Below are 17,053 nucleotides of genomic sequence, written 5' to 3' on the forward strand. Positions count from 1 at the left end.
AGAGTCAGAGAGATAGAAAGTGAGAAATCATCCCCCCAGGGGGATGGCCACGCCATAATCCCTTCTCCTCCATTTTCCTCTCCGGATCTTGGGCATGCATGCACATGTACCCTAAGCCACCGGGAGGGGGACTCGAACTGTGGTCAACCACATGGGAGTCCAGTGACATAGCCATTATGCTAACCGCTGGTGCTGGACCCTCTTACTTCTTGAAGTTGTATTCGGGTTGAGCAGAAACTAGATGTAGCAGAAAGTATAGTTAGAGTCAGACTGATGGGGGAAACATTCAGCATTAGCAATGATTAGCTTAGACTTCTCTACCGAGAATTGGAATAATAATATTTGCTCCTGGGGTTGTTTTGAGGATAAGATGAACTAGTGTAAAGTGACTCACAGAGTCTTAAAGTTCAGTAAATGCTTAATCAAGGGTTCCTCTCTCCTCTCTCTGTTTTGATAAACAAAAAAGGCGACCCCCCCCCAAAAAAAACCCCACTTTTCTGTTTTATCTCCTTGGATATTTGCCAAACATTTTTAATATTTAATATAATTTTTACTAATAACATGGCATGAGTACTCTCAGGAATAGTTTTGAGAAGAAACCCATGGAAATGTTGTACTTTAAGGCTATAGAACTACTTTAGGGCAGGAGAGTTCCCTTAATTCCTACCAACTGAGTGACCCATGCCCATACCAAAGGTTTAAAACTGTCTTGAGATGCAGGTCTGATTGTGCTGGTGTAGCCTTTGACAGATCAACACTGGCTTCATCTCAGTTATTGGATTTTGATTTATTCTTAAAATTACCTGGACTGAGTTCAATGCCAAAGCAGTACTTGGCATGATGGACTATCATATGGACTTCATTTTCTTGAAATGCCACATACTCTAATGTCCCAATATTTCTGGACAGAAAATAGTGTGATGTTTAGTTTTATGTGTCAGCTTGTGAGGGCGCTAGTACTCAGTTATCCAATTATTCACTAGTCTAGGTGTTGCTATGAATGTATTTTGTAGACATGATTAACATCTACAATCAAATGACTAAGTAAAGGATAGAAACCTTGATAATCTGGGTAGGCCTCATCTAATCAATTAAAAGACCCAAAGAACCAAACTGAGTTTTCTCTGAAGAACAAGAAACAAGAAATTATGCCTCTGGACAGCAGCATTAGCTCCAGCCTAGTCTGCTGCCTACACTACCAAATTTTGGATTTGCCTATGCCTGCAAATTTATGAGAGTGAGTATACTGTTGGTTCTCCTTACCCATAGGTTCCATGTCTATGAATTCAACCAAGTTTGGATAAAAAAATTTGAAAAAAAATACTGATTTCTTCTGTATTGAACAAGTATAGATGTTTTTCTTCTTGCCATCATTCCCTAAGAGATACAGTATAACACTTATTTGCATAGCACTTTCATTGCATCAAGTATTACAAGTAATCTAGAGATGAATTAAAGTATACATGAAGATGTGCATAAGTTATATGTAAATACTACGCCATTTTATATAAGAGACTTGAAGAGCTGTAGAGTTTGATATCTGTGGGTGGTCCTGGAATCAATCCCTAGGGATATCAAAGATGACTGTGTATGTATCTGGTTTTGTTTCTCTGGTAGAACTCTGACTGATATAGGTCTTGGTACCAAGAGTGGTTCCAAAGAAACAGAGTCTTAAGGAACTGGTTTTTTAGTCTAATTGGAATTAAGGTCACTAATGACTCTATTTCTAGTGACAAAGAGGGCACTGTTAGTCCCTGGCATGTTGTAGCAATAGGCTACATCTTAGATCTCCAGTCTCCCAAAATGTAAGAAAATAAATTTCTGTTATTTAAGCCACCAATCCGTGGCATTCTGTTGAATCCGCTCTAGCAAGCTAAGAGAGAGAATTATGGCTGCTTGATTAGTTCCCAGGCTTTAGCTAGTTTCTACCCAATATGTCTGGAATGAAAGCAGATCAAGTCCTCTTAAGAGAGGATCTTGCTTCACAGCCCCAAATTTCTATTTATGAATCTTTCTCCCAGCCTTCCCTTAAGGATTTATGACCTTTTACCAGGATGAGTGTACATGAGGAAAGGAAATAAGTCAGACTTTTTGAAGCTTTCTGTATATTGACACTGATTCTGGAATATCCAAAACACTGTATAACCTAAAACAGAGTTTATGAAATCTGGTGATCAATGATTCAGATTCATATCATATAGGGTTAAGTGGGTCCCAGAATCCATCCATGGTTATTTCCTCAGTTTGGAATGTATAATTAAAGTAGACACACCCAGCAACTGGCAGAATTCATCTATTGGTTCTCTGACCTATGAAGTGAAGACATTATGATGGGAAAGTCCAAATAGAAACTTCTAGAATTGCCTTTACCTAAAAACAAACAAACAAACAAATACAAAAACAACACGGCATTCTTGAAGCAACTGCAGAGATTAGTGCCACGATCAAAGACTTGAAAGATTCAAGATAATGATTCTCATCACATCCTCATTCAGCTCTCCTATTTGGCTTGTGCAGAAGACAGATGGATTTTGAGGAAGAACAGCAGACTATTGTAAATTTAGCCAGATGGTGAATCCAATTGCAGCTGCTCTTTCAGATATTATGTCATTCTTTGAGCAAATCAATACTCCCCTGGTACCTGATACTTATCAATGGAGCTGGTGGAAGTTTGCCTTATTTGTTTGTTTGTTTTTAATTCATATTAGGAAAGAGCATCTGAAGCAGCTTGACTTCAGCTGGCAAGGCCAGCAATATACCTTCACTCTCCTACTTCGGGAGGATATCAACTCTCCATCCTTAAATTTTAATGTAGTCCTCAGAGACCTTAATTCCCTGCCACAAAACAACCATTTGATAATATTGGGTCAATATTGAGAAAATTATGACTCATTTTTGCATAGAAAAAAAAAGAAAAAAAAATCATGACTTTCCTGACAACCCAATAGTTTACTAATTGAATAATGTAGGTCCTTAGGATTTTGAGAAAAACCCTTCCATCCTTTGTAGATAATGCCTCTCTCTCTCCCTCTCTTCTTTTATGTTTTTGCTATAGGATGCATGCACTTGTCAGATGGGATTGGGGAGAAATGGGGGGAGAGAGAAAGAGAGAAAGAGAGAGAGAGAGAGAGAGAGAGAGAGAGAGAGAGAAAAGCAAGAGAGAAGAGAAAGAAAATGAGAGAGTGGGAAAATGAGAAACACCCCCCCCCCAGGTGTGGGAGGGGATAGCCACATTGCAATCCCTTCTCCTCCAGTCTCCTCTTAGGGTTTTGGGCATGCACACACATGTGCTCAGTATGATTTTCAAGCTGCTAGGTCTGGGACTCAAATTGTGTAGTTGGCCATTTGGGATCCAGCTGCCATCAACTCCCCCTGCCACCTTCTGACTCCCCAGTAACTACTATCTTTTTGATGAACAATTTTGGTTTTCTACTGGTCTTAGTAGAGTCTGAACACAAACATAGCCCATAAAGTTTCCATGTGACCTGAGCTGTGCATTATGACTTTACTGTTGTCTGACGTGCTGATGTGTACATCAAACTCAACTTACGTGAAATATGTAGTTTACATGGCCTTCCATTAAGAAATTGATTATATGTAAAAATGAACTTGAACAGTCCCCAAAGGGGACTAAATTACACAAGGACGTGATCCCAACTCCCATGATTCTTACTTCTACCATATTACATTCTCTAAACCTATACCTCTGGCCTCATGGGGATTTCTCCATGACCATTTGATTAAAGGAGAGAAAACCTGCTTTTGGTTTAGAGATGATTCTGCATTTTCAGGCATCATGCAAAAGGTAATAGCTGCAGTGTTACTGTCATTTTCTGATATGCCTCTGATGGACAGCAGTGAAGGGCAGTTCACTCAGTGGTGGCTCATTTTGCTTGAAAAGAGAAATATACAGAGATATGAATCTGTGCTCATTCATGGGCTATGGCCAATGGTTTGGTCAGATGGTCAGAGACTCAGAAAGATCATCATTGGAGAATTTATATCAAGGATGTCTGGGAAAGAGGTAGGTGGATGAACATCTCTGTGTGGACAAAATCCATGAAAATATTTGTATCTCATGTAAATGCTCAGAGTGGCCACAGCAGAGGAGAGTATTAGTAATTAAGTGGGTAGAATGGTCTGTTATGTGAATACTAGTTAGCTTCTTTCCCAGGCCACCTGTCATTGTACAATGGGGTTAAGATCTAAGGGCCTGTGATGGTAAAAACAGAGGTTATGTATGGTGCTTCTCATCAAGGCAGACCTGGTTTAAGCCACTGCTGAGTGCCCAATCTGCTCAGAACTAGCACTGGGTTCCTGATACAGAACTGTTAGTACATTTTTCTGTTGCAGACAACTGACTACCACAATAGGTAATTTATAATGAATAGAGGTTTATTTAGCTAGGCCCAAGGTCAAAAGGCTACATCTGGTAAGAGCCTTGTTGTTAGTGAGGACTTTATGCAGAGTTCTGAAGTGGCATAGGATATCACATGGCAAGCCTGAAGTCTCTGTGTCATTGTCTCTCTTTATAAACTTACTTACATTCAATCATAGAGGCCTACTCTGATGCTTTTATCTAATCCTAATCACCCCATAAAGGCCCCATCTTTCAGTACCATAATCAAATTAAATCTACACCCTCTTAATACCACAATAGATTCATAATATGTAATAATAGGTATGTTTAGTTAAGTTTATATCATAAAACTTAAGCCAGAATATATCAAAGAGTAGTGCTAATGCAGTAACTTAGGATGCAGTAACTTGCATCTTCTTTTGGGAAAAAAAAAGTTAATACATTTTTAGTTGTACACAGGAGAGCTGCATCTTATTAACTGGAAATGTGACTTTATTTTTGTCTATTCGGAGATTAAGTATAGTTTAAGATGTGTATGAATGGCATGTTGACAATGGGTAGACTGTGATAGTAAGTTCTACTCATCTACTTGGTTAGGATATGGTACTTCTTATTTAAATACTCATTTAATGGGAAAATTCATTTGGTATGTTGTAATGATACACAGTGATTGAAGCAAAAAATAAATAAATAAAAAATACTAATTTGGGTGTTGCTCTTAAGATATCCTTTAGATATGGTTGGCATCTACAATCTGACTCTACAAAAGGAGATTAGACTTCATAGTCTGGGTTGGCTCATCCGAGCAGTCAAAGGTTCTTAAGAACAAAATTGAGTTTAGGGGCTAGCAGCAGGTGGTATGGTGTTTGGGGAGCTGGACTCTCATACGGCTGACCACAATTCAAGTCCTAGACCTGGCGCCTTGCTTTTTCACTTTTCCTTTCTCTCTCTCTCTCTCTCTCTGGTGAATTCATGTTACCTAAAGCAAATTAAAAAAAAATGATAAATAAAATGAAATAAATAATTATTTTTAAAAAGAGCAAAACTGAGTTTTTCCTGAGGAGAAGAAACTCTACCTCTGGGTAGTAGCATCAAGTTCTATCCAAGAGTTTCCAGCCTGCTGTTCTGTTCTAGGAATTTCAGACTTGCCAGCCCTATAATCATGTAAGTCAATTATTTTTTTTTGAGAGGTTTTTGCTATAGGGCGCGTGTGCTTGCCAGACAGAGAGAGACAGAGAGATAGAAAGTGAGAAATCACCCCCCAGAGGGGATGGCCACGCCGCAATCCCTTCCCTTCCATTCTCCTCTTGGGATCTTGGGCACACACACACACACACACACACACACACACACACACATATAGGGATTTCAAAGAATCTATCTAAAAGTATGAGTTTATTTTGGTGAAAAAAAGTTAAGTCCGTGCATAGCTTTTTCATAATAAATATTTTCCATAAACCTTTTGGAGACCCTGTGTGTGTGTGTGTATGTGTGTGCGTGTGTGTATTTCATATATATTTTCTCTCTGTATGTATGTGTGTATGTATATTATCTGTACTTGCTAGAGTAAGTCACAGAATGCAGGAAAATGCTATACTTAACCTCTTTATTTTATTATAAAGAACATACACGGACAGCCAGATGAAGAGACACATAGAGCAATGCCTAAAAGTGTCTTAAGCTCAGGGGTCTTTCCCCTCGGAGTTGGGGAGCCCCACTCTCCTGACAACTTGAAAGCCCTTCACACCTCCTGTTTGAGCATTTCATAACCCAATCTATAGCTCCCTCCCCATTTCTAGTAGTTAGAGGATGGGGCTCAACTTTTCCTCCTTCTACTCTTGTGTTTGGTCTTTCTGGTGACCAGCTATAACAGGAAGCCACTTAGAAGCCCCACTCTGAATCACCTCATTAGTGTAGACTCAGGTATGTACTAATGGACCTCCTGATGAGTAAGTGAAGACACTTCCATCACTCAGGAAAGTCCAAGGTTTGAGGAACTCTGTGCCAGAAATGTGGGATCCATTGGGACCAGCAGTTGCACAATGGCTATGTTGCTGGACTCCCCTGTAGTCAATCATGGTTCGAGTCCCAGACCTGGTGGCTTAAACTCACACTGGGTCCATGTGCATGTGTGCCCAAGATCTTGAGAGGAGAATGGAGGAGAAGGGATTGTGGCATGGCCATCCCACCCCAACCCGGGGAGGGTGATTTCTTGCTTTCTGTCTCTCTGTCTTTCTGGCGAGTGCATGCACCCTATAGCAAAAATCTCTCAAAAAAAAAAAAAAAGAAAGAAAGAAAGAAAGAAATGTGGGACTCAAACCAAATACATATTTTTATCATGTCATCATATTGTGGGTATCTTATGCTTCCACTCTCCTGTCTCTTTGGAGCTCTGTAGTTCCATATTCATTCCCATCTGATTCCCTGGCTTCTCACTGGCTATATTAGCTGCAGCACTCCTCTCTACCAATTTCCTTTTGAAGAAATCTTCTTTTGATTAGGTTAGCTGGAGCTGGCCTTTATTGCATGCTGTTAGGACTCTGGCTGACACATGTGTCAAGACTGATATGAAAGAACCAGTAGAATGGGGTATATAGTCCTGCTTGCATGTTTCATTAGGTTGGTGAGTTTGCAGTAGCTGATGTGGGTATAAAATTCCAATTTCCTTCTCTAATGAACTTTTCAACAATGAACCTGCTCCTAATTCAGTCGTACATTATTACGGCTCAATGTTGGTTGCTGCACAAAGACCTTGTTTTAACCTCACAAGAAAACAACATTCAAAATCAACTGGAGGAAAGCAAAACACGTGGCCACAAGTCAGGAAAGTAAGTCACTGTGTGTGTGTGTGTGTGTGTGTGTGTGTGTGTGTGTGTGTGTGCATTTTAGGGCTGCTGTGTCCTTATCACCTATCTCTTTCCTAGTACACTAACATCGTTTGTACATTTGACCACTGTTTAACATGATCAGACAAATATTATTTTAAAAGGATACATTCTGAGTTAAACATTACTCTCCTTTTTGGGTGTATTTTGTGGTTTCTGCAGCTGGAGGTTACAATAGTCCATTTGATTAATGAGCTGTTTTATTGGGATGCAAATAATGCATAATGTCATAGACCCATATGTTGTACATTACAGAGGCATAAAACTTACCTTGGCACCAAATGGAAAATTTAAAGCATCTCTCTTGAAAAAAATATATCATGCTGAACAAAAAGCATTTGAGTATTTCTGGTATTTATGGAACTGATGAATGCCTTGCCAGATTTGTTTAGTTTTAGTGCTAACTCTGTGTGTGTGTGTGTGTGTGTGTGTGTGTGTGTATTGTGTACTTGTCAGAAGTACCTTTATGCTTCTGCTCCTACTCAGTCTGTTCAGAATAGTTGAAAAGAGCCAAACAGCTGGTTCTGATAAGACGTAGTAGCTATAACCTGCATGCTTTAGAATTAAAATGCTAGATACTAAAAAGAAAATGTAATCATAATATGAAAGCCAGCATTGAGAAATTAGAGACCTGATTGTCCATGTATCAACAAATAGGAGGGACATGAGAATAATATGTAAATACTCATCCATAGGATAAAAATCCCAGGGCAATAAAATTCTCTGGGGATATAGAAACAAATAATGCAGTGGGTGTGGACCGTGATAGAGTGCTGAAGCTCTGGTCAGTGTGAGAGATTTCCCACCCATCAAAACACTTGTGAGACCATCCTCCCAGGACATGCTCGAGGGTAACTGTTTTCATCCTTTAACCTCTGATCAAATATTTCTCAGAGAACCTTCCTCTGATCATTCTCTTCTCTGTGGTCATGTCACTCTCATTATACTATCTCATGTTATCATCTTTATAGAGTGTTTTAGTGCCTGAAATGATCTTGTTTACCTGTTCTTTACTAATTTTATATTTCATATGAGAAAAAAGGTTCTATATCATACTTTTTTATAGGTGAAAACTCAGGTCAATGCCTAGAGCACATTAAGAACTCAATAAATATACTGAATGTTGCGTTTGAAAGTGAGGAAGATAGTAGTTGCCCCTTAAAGGATTCTGTGATGCTTAACTAAGATAACCTTTGTGAATTTGACCAAAGTGTCAATCACAGAGTACGTATTTGGTAACTGTTGGCTAGTATTTTTTTCCCTCTGGTATTTATGTAACTGGTGAATGCTGGCAGCAGCTTAAGAATAAAACCTAAATATATTGTGCTTTTTAAATAAAATACATTTGGTATGTCTTTCTTTTCTAAAGAGTATCTTTATTAAAGACACAGAGTCAAGTGCAAGTGAATAATTCCCTTGAACAAGAAGTTTAAAGAAAGTGCTAACCCAGGGCTGGCTCCACATTCTAGTAGATATTTTTAGTCTTTTTTTTTTTTGAGAGAGATTGTAGGGTATGTGTTCTCACTGGAGAGAAAGAGAGAGGATGAGAGAGGGAGAGTGAGATATCACACCCTGGGGGGATGGTCACACCACAATCCCTTTTGCATGCTCCTCTCAGGATTTTGAGTGTGCAAGCACTCGTGCATGGCATGAGTTTTAAGCTATGGGTCTGGGACTCAAACTGTGGTTGGCCATGTGTGAGTCCAGCATCATAACCACTTGGCTGCTGGCACCAAATTAGCATTATTATTATAATTGCCAGAAGGCACATCCACTCAACAGAAGGGTTGAGAGAACCCTCAATGGAGTGCAGTCATGCTGTTACCCTTTTTTCTGCATTTCTCCTTCCTGTCAGGATTTTGGGCACATGTACATGTCTGGTGTATTTTTTTAAGCCACTGGTGGGAATCTGAACCATGGTCAACCATGTGGGATTCAGTCTTCAAGGCACAGGGCTTTAATCACTGTGCTGTGGGACCAGCCCAGCTCGCATTATCTTTTATTAGTTATATTTCTTTAACAGTAATGGTGATGGTGATGTTATTCTTGCTGTAAAGAAGTTTAATTGACACCCATAGGAAGTGATGTGATTTAGCTATGTTAATCTATAACTTATCTTAAAATTATTTGAGAGTAAAGTTTCATGAACTCAGCTCAAAAATTAATTACATAGATTACTAAAATAATCTGTTTGCTATGAAAGTTTAGGAACTCTGCCACTATATGAAAATTATGACTTCATCAAGAACTGGGACATTGTAACAGACTCAGCAATAGAATTTCACAGGAAACATGGAACTGCCGTTGAGTCAGAGAGTACTTAGGGATTGAATAGAGTCTCCTAGTCATCATGAGGAACAGTAATTATCTCTGAGTTTCAGGTTAGCACTGGCTCTCTATTCCTTTCTTTTCCTTTTTTTTTTTTTTAACTTCCGTTCCCTTCCTCTTTTCATTTTCCTCCCCTTCCATCTTTTCTTTCCTTCTTTCCTTTCTTCCTTTCTTGCACACTGCAAGGTGCATGCACTTGCCACAGAGAGGGAGGGAGAAGAGAAAGTACTCCCCATGGGGAATGGTCACAGGACAATCCTCTCTCCATCTGAGATTTTGGGCACATGAGCATCAAGAGCCTGGTGTGTATCTCAAGTCACTGGGTCTAGGACTCAAACCCTGTGGTTGGCCATGTGGGATCTGGCTACCTTATCTATTAGGCCATGGAGCCATGGATTCGGCCTTGGGTTAGCACCTTCTTTGAAACTTCCAGCTCAAGGGAATTACTTGCTTGTACTTGACTCTATCTTTTATAAAGCTACTCTTTAGGAAAAAAGTCATACCAAATGTATTTTATTTATAAAGCACAATATATTTAGGCTTTATCCTTAAGCTTCCTACAGATAGAGTGATGAGATGTTCAGTCCTTCCTGATTTAAATCCCACTCTAAGCAAGGCTGTGAATTTATTGCTCTTTCTCTTCTCCTTGGTAGAATTTGTCTTTCCACCCAGGTCTCTCTCACCTACTAGAAGGCTGGGGGACATGACTGTCCCAGGCCGTGAGGGGCGTTACCACCATGAAACATCCCCTCGCTGGTTCACTGCATTCCAGAACTCCCGTTCACAGGTATTGATTTTCGCACAGTAAAATCCTGATGGCTTTCTCAAAGGGGCCAATTTTTTTCAAATTAACAGCTTCTCTGTTAACGTCAGAAGAGCTGTGTGGTTAAAAGAAGGTCTTTATTTATGGCTATCAAAAAGGCTGCCTCAAACAACAGGCCCTCAAATTCAAAACAAAAGGAGTATAATAAAAGAAAAATCGTATTTTATATTAACTATCTGGTTTCCATACAGCACACTTTATGTAATAAAGCCCTGTAGATATGACAACGGTTGACGTTCTTCTTGTGATTTATGTGGTATGTTTATTTTGTGCCATTTCTACATGGGCAGTAAAAATCCAACGTTTAGTGTACTTATAAATTTTATTTAATTTTGTTAGTGAACCAAGCTATTTTTTTTTTCTGTTATAGCAAGAAACACAGAGACAAGTACCAGTCATCATTTTTATTTCATTGGACATTGCCTACCAGGAATCAGGATAGAGAACGAATCTGAACAAAGCCCAGATATCAGAGCTGAACATGGACATCCTATTTGCCAACAAACTATCCATCTTCCTGGAAGCCAATAGTGAAGGAGGCTTTTGTACCAAGTAGGTACAAAAGTAATCCCATCAGGTCTGTCACTTCTGAATGAAGAGGGGAGATAAAACTTACATCAAGTGGGAACCAGCAGTTAGCGTAATGGCTATGTCGCTGGACTCCCACGTAGTCGACCGCAGTTCGCATCCTGGACCCGGTAGCTTAAAACTCATGCTGGGCGCGTGTGCATGTGTGCCCAAGATCCCGAGAGGAGAATGGAGGAGAAGGGATTGCGGCGTGACCATCCCCCCTGGGGGGTGACTTCTTGCTTTCTGTCTCTATGTCTCTCTCTCTGTCTGTCTGGCGAGCGCACGTGCCCTATAGCGAAAACCTCTCCAAAAAAAAAAACCTACACCAAGTAAGGAGTGTCAGGCAAGCCATTGAGTTAGGAGAGATCTGGAAGTCTCGTGCCACCACCCTGGGCTACCTGCGATTCTACGGTGATGAGCTCATGTATGACAGGTGATGTGGCATCGCCCCGATGCTACCTGGGAGACTACCTGGGGTCCTGAGTTGATGGGCTCACATGCTTGTGTGTGCTATAGCATTGCCCCCTCCCCCAACCTGTTAGTGCCCAGTAGTTTCAAGATTCCAAAGGGCATGCCTTCATTCCCAGGTAGGCAGCTACCGCCACCTCTCTCTTTAATCTCCTCCCCCAGCTTGATTCTTAATTCCAAAATAATGCAAGCAATAGTCTGAGAGCCAAATATATTAAAGGACTTATAATGAAAAATAGTAAGACAGAAATGCAGTTTGAAAGCATGGAGGGACTAGGGGAGAAATCCCCTCATCTCTCTTCTATCTATGATCTTAACCCAGTGCCTAATAGGCTAATCACAGCCAGAAATAGGAGCACAGTGATGGATTCCACCCAGGGCACAGGCGATGGAGTCCACAGGGCAAGTGGATGCAGAGGGAGTCCACAGGGCAAGTGGATGCAGAGAGAATGAAGGAAGCTGACAAACAAAGAATAACCAGTTCAGGAGCTCATACTTATTTATAGGGACTATTGTGAGAATTAAATGAGATTAATATAAAAAGCACTCAGGCAAAGTAACTGACATAGCATGGTTCTCGAAATATGTTTTTTGTTTCCCTCTCAATCCTTTCCCCCTCTTCATCTGTCAACATCTGCTCTCCCAAAGCTGATTTTTTTTTTTCAAAGCACATGCTATAAATATCTAAAGAAGCATTTTTATAAGATTCATTCAACCATTCTGGATATTTTGAACTTAGCAACTCAGTGAGTGATGTTTTGGTGGTGGGTGGGCAGGCAGGAAAGGGCCTTGGAGTTCATGCCGTGGGCCATTGCCTATTCAGTTTGCCCCGTCTTGGGCCTGAGGTCCCTCTTGCCCTGCTCAGGGGCTCCATTAGCTTTGCAGTAGGACCATGTGGCTGCTCCCACAGAAAGGTACAAAATCAGCAAAGGCAGGTCATAAATCTCTCCGGAAGCTGGGAAGTCTGGTTGCCTGAGATCGCTGTCCCTCTACAATGCAAATGGTCCCACTGCAACCTGCACGCCCTTCCATTTACTGGCGTGCTTGTCACAGTAACCTCATGCCACTCTGTCAATGCCAGAGAAATGACTTTCTCCCCTCAAAATCGTATTTCCTATCAGTACTGCTCCTGATGTGGGTTCTGATGGGTGTCGAGGACTCTTTTCTCCTTTCTTTTAACTCTTCTATGGATCAAAGTGAATCCTTAGGTTTTCTTTAGAGCAGTGGCCTGGGAATTGCAATATTCTCCGGCAGTGGGAAACGCTTTCTCATATAGTAGTACCTGCCTTTCTCTGGAGGTTGAGCTGTTCAGGGGTGACCAGCAGAGAGTACACCAGAGAATCAGCTGGGCTTGCTGTGGGGAGCTTGGCCAGGAGGTGGGAAGTGTGTGCAGCCCCAGACAGCTCCTGGCCACATGAGCCCTGTGGACTCTAGTTTTCTCTCAGGGGATCCCCTCCACCCATCTATAATCCACTGCTCTCAGGTTCCTCGTTAAAGCGAAAAATCATCAATGTTCTTTTAATGTGGCTTTTTGTGTTTCATTTCCTTTGTTGGTTAAAAAATGTTTCCACTGAAACATTTTATAAGATTTCTATACAGTGCATACATTTTGAACATTTTGTTCCTATTAACATAAAATATTATTCTCATTTCCTCTCGTGTTAGGAAGAAAGAGGAAAAAAAAGCATTATAAAAATTAAAAAAAATTCTTTGTTATGAAGGAGGTATGAATGATTTATGAGCATAATAAAGGCAGTCTCTTTGGTCAACATTGTGAATTTAAAAATAAGACTTCTTTTCAGATTTTTGAAATGACTTAGATGACAGTAGGCACTAAAATAACAAAGGAGACCAGATTACAATGGAGAATTTTTCCTCCCAATTTTCCTCATGAGGACACATGGTATATTCTCTGACCAAGGTCAGGGTCAAGGGAACTCCACGTCCAAAAGCATGTTTTAAAATACAACTGTGGGACCTCTGTGCCACCCACAGAGAGACACTTTAAAACCTCTGCCATTTTGATGTCTTTCTTAAAAGACCAAGTACCTTCGAACCTCACTCCAGAGAGGAAGTGGAAGTGTTCCCGTCCTCATCCATGTTGGCTGACTCATTTCCATTATGATTTTCTTCCCCACGACCCTGGAGGCCCAGCCTCACCCACATCTCCATGGCTCAGTGGCTCTGGGATTCTGCTCTTCTGCTGTGTGTGTTCTTATGGAAATTCCCCGGCCCTGACTCTACCAGATCCTGCCTCTAGTAAATCCCACATTCTGTGTTTGGGTTCCACTTCTGGATCACATGACTCCCAGCCCAGGGCTGTCATTCTCTAAGCACTAGCGATCATAATTGAAGTTCCAAGTTCAAATGAAGGGTACGCTAAACTGGGGTATCATGAGGGATGGCCGGCAGGCTACCAGGGGCCTCTTAAATGGCATTTCCTAGACTCACCCTAATTCACCCTTCTTTGAGGTCAGGCACTCAGCAGTGTGGGCTCAGAAACCAGCCTGTTAGCATACTGAGAATGTGTTGTGGAATGTTAACCATATCCACTGCTTGTGTGGCTGAGATAGACCTTGGCGCTCTGGATTTCTTTTTATTTTAAAGAATTATTTAAACTTTATATTTATTTATTTGTTTTGATTTGACCAGAGAGGAACAGAGTGAGAGAGAGAAAGAAAGAGAGAGAGCATAAAAGCAAGAAATCGAGCTGCTAGTTCCAGGACCAGAACTGCAGTTGACCATGTGGGAGTCCAGCACCCTTAACCACCACGCCACCTGCTGGCCCTTGTTCTGGATTTCTTAATTTACAAGAGAAATATCACCTTCGAAACCTTGCATTCTGGGATGCTCATTGCAGGCAGAAGATGCTTGCCTGGTGAGACGCAAACAGGCTGCTAGCTGCCAGGAGTTCATTTTCAGCAACTTTTGAGGACAGGCTTTAGGTATTCCAGGCACTCACAGTACAGCAATGGACAGAGCAGACAGATATCCCTCCCAGTCCTCAAGGAGCTTACATTCCATGGACTATTGGAGCCCAGAGGCCTGGGTGTTTCTTCTCTGGGCATAGCCAACATTTGGCCTTCCATTTTCTGTTCAGAGGTCCACAAGCTCAGCTGAGGAGAGAAAGCACACTGCTGCAATCTTTGCAGGGATGACATAAAGAAAAGCCAATGTGTTGTGAAAACCTTGGATTTTAACCCAGGAAATCCTATGAGTGGGAACAAGGATAGATTTATTACCTTCTTATGGCTTCTTCTCTTCCCCGACTCTATTAACTAACGGAAAGGTCTTTCCGTCTTCTGACTGAATACAAAATTGAAAGAATATGTGGAGAGGGACAGACCTCAGGAGCTGAGAAAAAGGGAGAAGCTAAATCAATCTCCTGACCAAGGGCCAGGTGGGTGGTGTAGAGAGTGGAGGCTTTGTCTTTTGAGATTCAGACCCATTGTAAGGAGCAAAGGAAGTGAAGACAGGAGGGGGTGTTTTAAAAATGGTTGTGATGGATTATGAATTGAATTTCCTTTTATGTTTTCTTTTTTTTTGAAAGGAGTTACTTTTAAATTACTTTTGATTATTGGTCTGCAAAGATTAAGGCACTAAGGACCCCAGGATATATTAAAGTCCACGAATTTTGATTTCTGCTAGAACTTGAATATTCTTGAGCCTTCTGTCTTCTGGCCTCTTTTTTTCCCCCTTTAATATACAGTTGAAATAACATAAGCCCACTCTCCACAGAGTTGCAGGGAGTCCACATCTTGCTTCAATATTTATAAGGTTCCAAAGGTGCTTGAGTTCCCAGGTAGCTGCCTGTCACCTCTCACTCCAATCTCCGACTAGCCCCGTTCTTTGCTTCTAAATTCAATTTTTAATAAAGTAATGCATGCACTGGTTTAAAACCCAAATATTAACTGAGTTGTAGTAATAATAATAATAAAAACCCAGAAGTTTCTAACTAAACATTCTCTAGTCTACAGTTCAAATCCCCAGAGACAGCCGTTTCAACCTTTAGGTCTTGCATTTTTTTTGTACTTACCATATATTTTTAAATAAAACACTTGCATTGTCATGTATTACCTTATCAGTTTCAGACATTATGCATTGACATTCTGTTAGGATGGATGAGGGTTGAGCTCACTCATTCTTCCACTGCCGTCCTACTTATGGTTCTTCCTATATTCTCATTAATATAGTATAGAATCTTTTTGTTCAAATCCATGGTTAGGACATTATTATGACTGTGGGAAAAAAAGGATGATAGCCAAGAATGATATCATATATCATGATTATGTCTTCTTTTGGTATGTCATTTTGGTATTTTTTTTAAAAACCTTTTATGGACTTGTTTATTGAGGAGGACAAGAGAAAGAGAGAGAGAGAGAGAGAGAGAGAGAGAGAGAGAGAGAGGAGAGAGAGAGAGAACAACCTGATAAGGCTCTGATGCCGCAATCTACCCCCAGCCTTTGATCATAGGCACACACATGCCTGGGAGGTCTCTGGACTTGAACTGGGAAACTTCCCTTGTAGGATTGCCTTGCAGAGTGACACGTTTTACCACTGCTCCAACTGTATGGCCCCCAGAGAGCTCTTCTTTCAATCTGGAGATTCTAATATCTTTTTGTTCTGGGAAATATTCTATTATGAATTTAAAACTACCTTCAACTTTTTCTATCCTATTAATCTGTTGTTGAGCTTTTTGGATCAATGCTCTTATAAGAACTGTTTTTCTCAGGGCCAGCAGGTGGCGTGGTAGTTAGGACACTGGACTCCAACATGGCTGATCACAGTTCAAGTCTGGGACCTGATGGCTTGCTTTCTCACTTTCCCTCTCTCTCTCTTTCTCACACACACTCTGTCCCTCACTGGTCAAAATTAAAAATAAATAAAGTAAATAAATAAAGTTAAATAAAATAATTATTTTAAAAAAGAACTGTTTTTCTCTTCTAGTTTTCTTTTTGTTTTATTTGTTCTACTTTCTGAGGTTTTTTTTTTTCATTTTTATGTGCTAACCTTTGTTTTACATTTTTACTTCAACTAACAATTTTCCATTTTTTAAAATTATTTTTCCTCCATTTTTACCTATGTAGCATCTTTGTTCCTTTTTAAATATTTACAGCCTTTCTTTTTATTGCTCCAATTTTACACCTTTAACTTACTCACTAAAGCTTACATCTTTCCCTTTTTCTTTTTTTAGAACAATTTTTCAGTTGCTTTATTTTAGGATCTTCCCAGATACTCACAGCTTTTAGTGTGCTTGGGGTTCTTCTGTTGGAGACCTTCTTTTAATATCCAGTTGTTCATTCACACATAACAGGAATGATCACAAAAGTTCATGGAAAATATGTGATGGAGACAGTGAACCAGTTAACCCCACAAAGAGACTCTCGACTGTTTCTTATGTGTTATAGGCTGAACTGCACCCCTTTCCCCATACAGCTAGTATGTTGAAGTGCATCAGAAGAAGACTATAGAGAGAGACAGGGTATTTAAAAAAGTATTTAGGGAACGAGTGGTAGTGCAGGGCCTGTGGTGGTGCAGGGCTGGGTGGTGGTGCAGGGTTGGTGGTGGTGCAGGGCCTGTGGTGGTACAGGACTTGTGGTGGTGCACGGCCTGTGGTGG

This window comes from Tupaia chinensis, unplaced genomic scaffold, assembly GCF_000334495.1.
Source record: "Tupaia chinensis unplaced genomic scaffold, TupChi_1.0 Scaffold143680_1, whole genome shotgun sequence".
In the NCBI taxonomy this organism is placed as follows: Eukaryota; Metazoa; Chordata; class Mammalia; order Scandentia; family Tupaiidae; genus Tupaia; species Tupaia belangeri.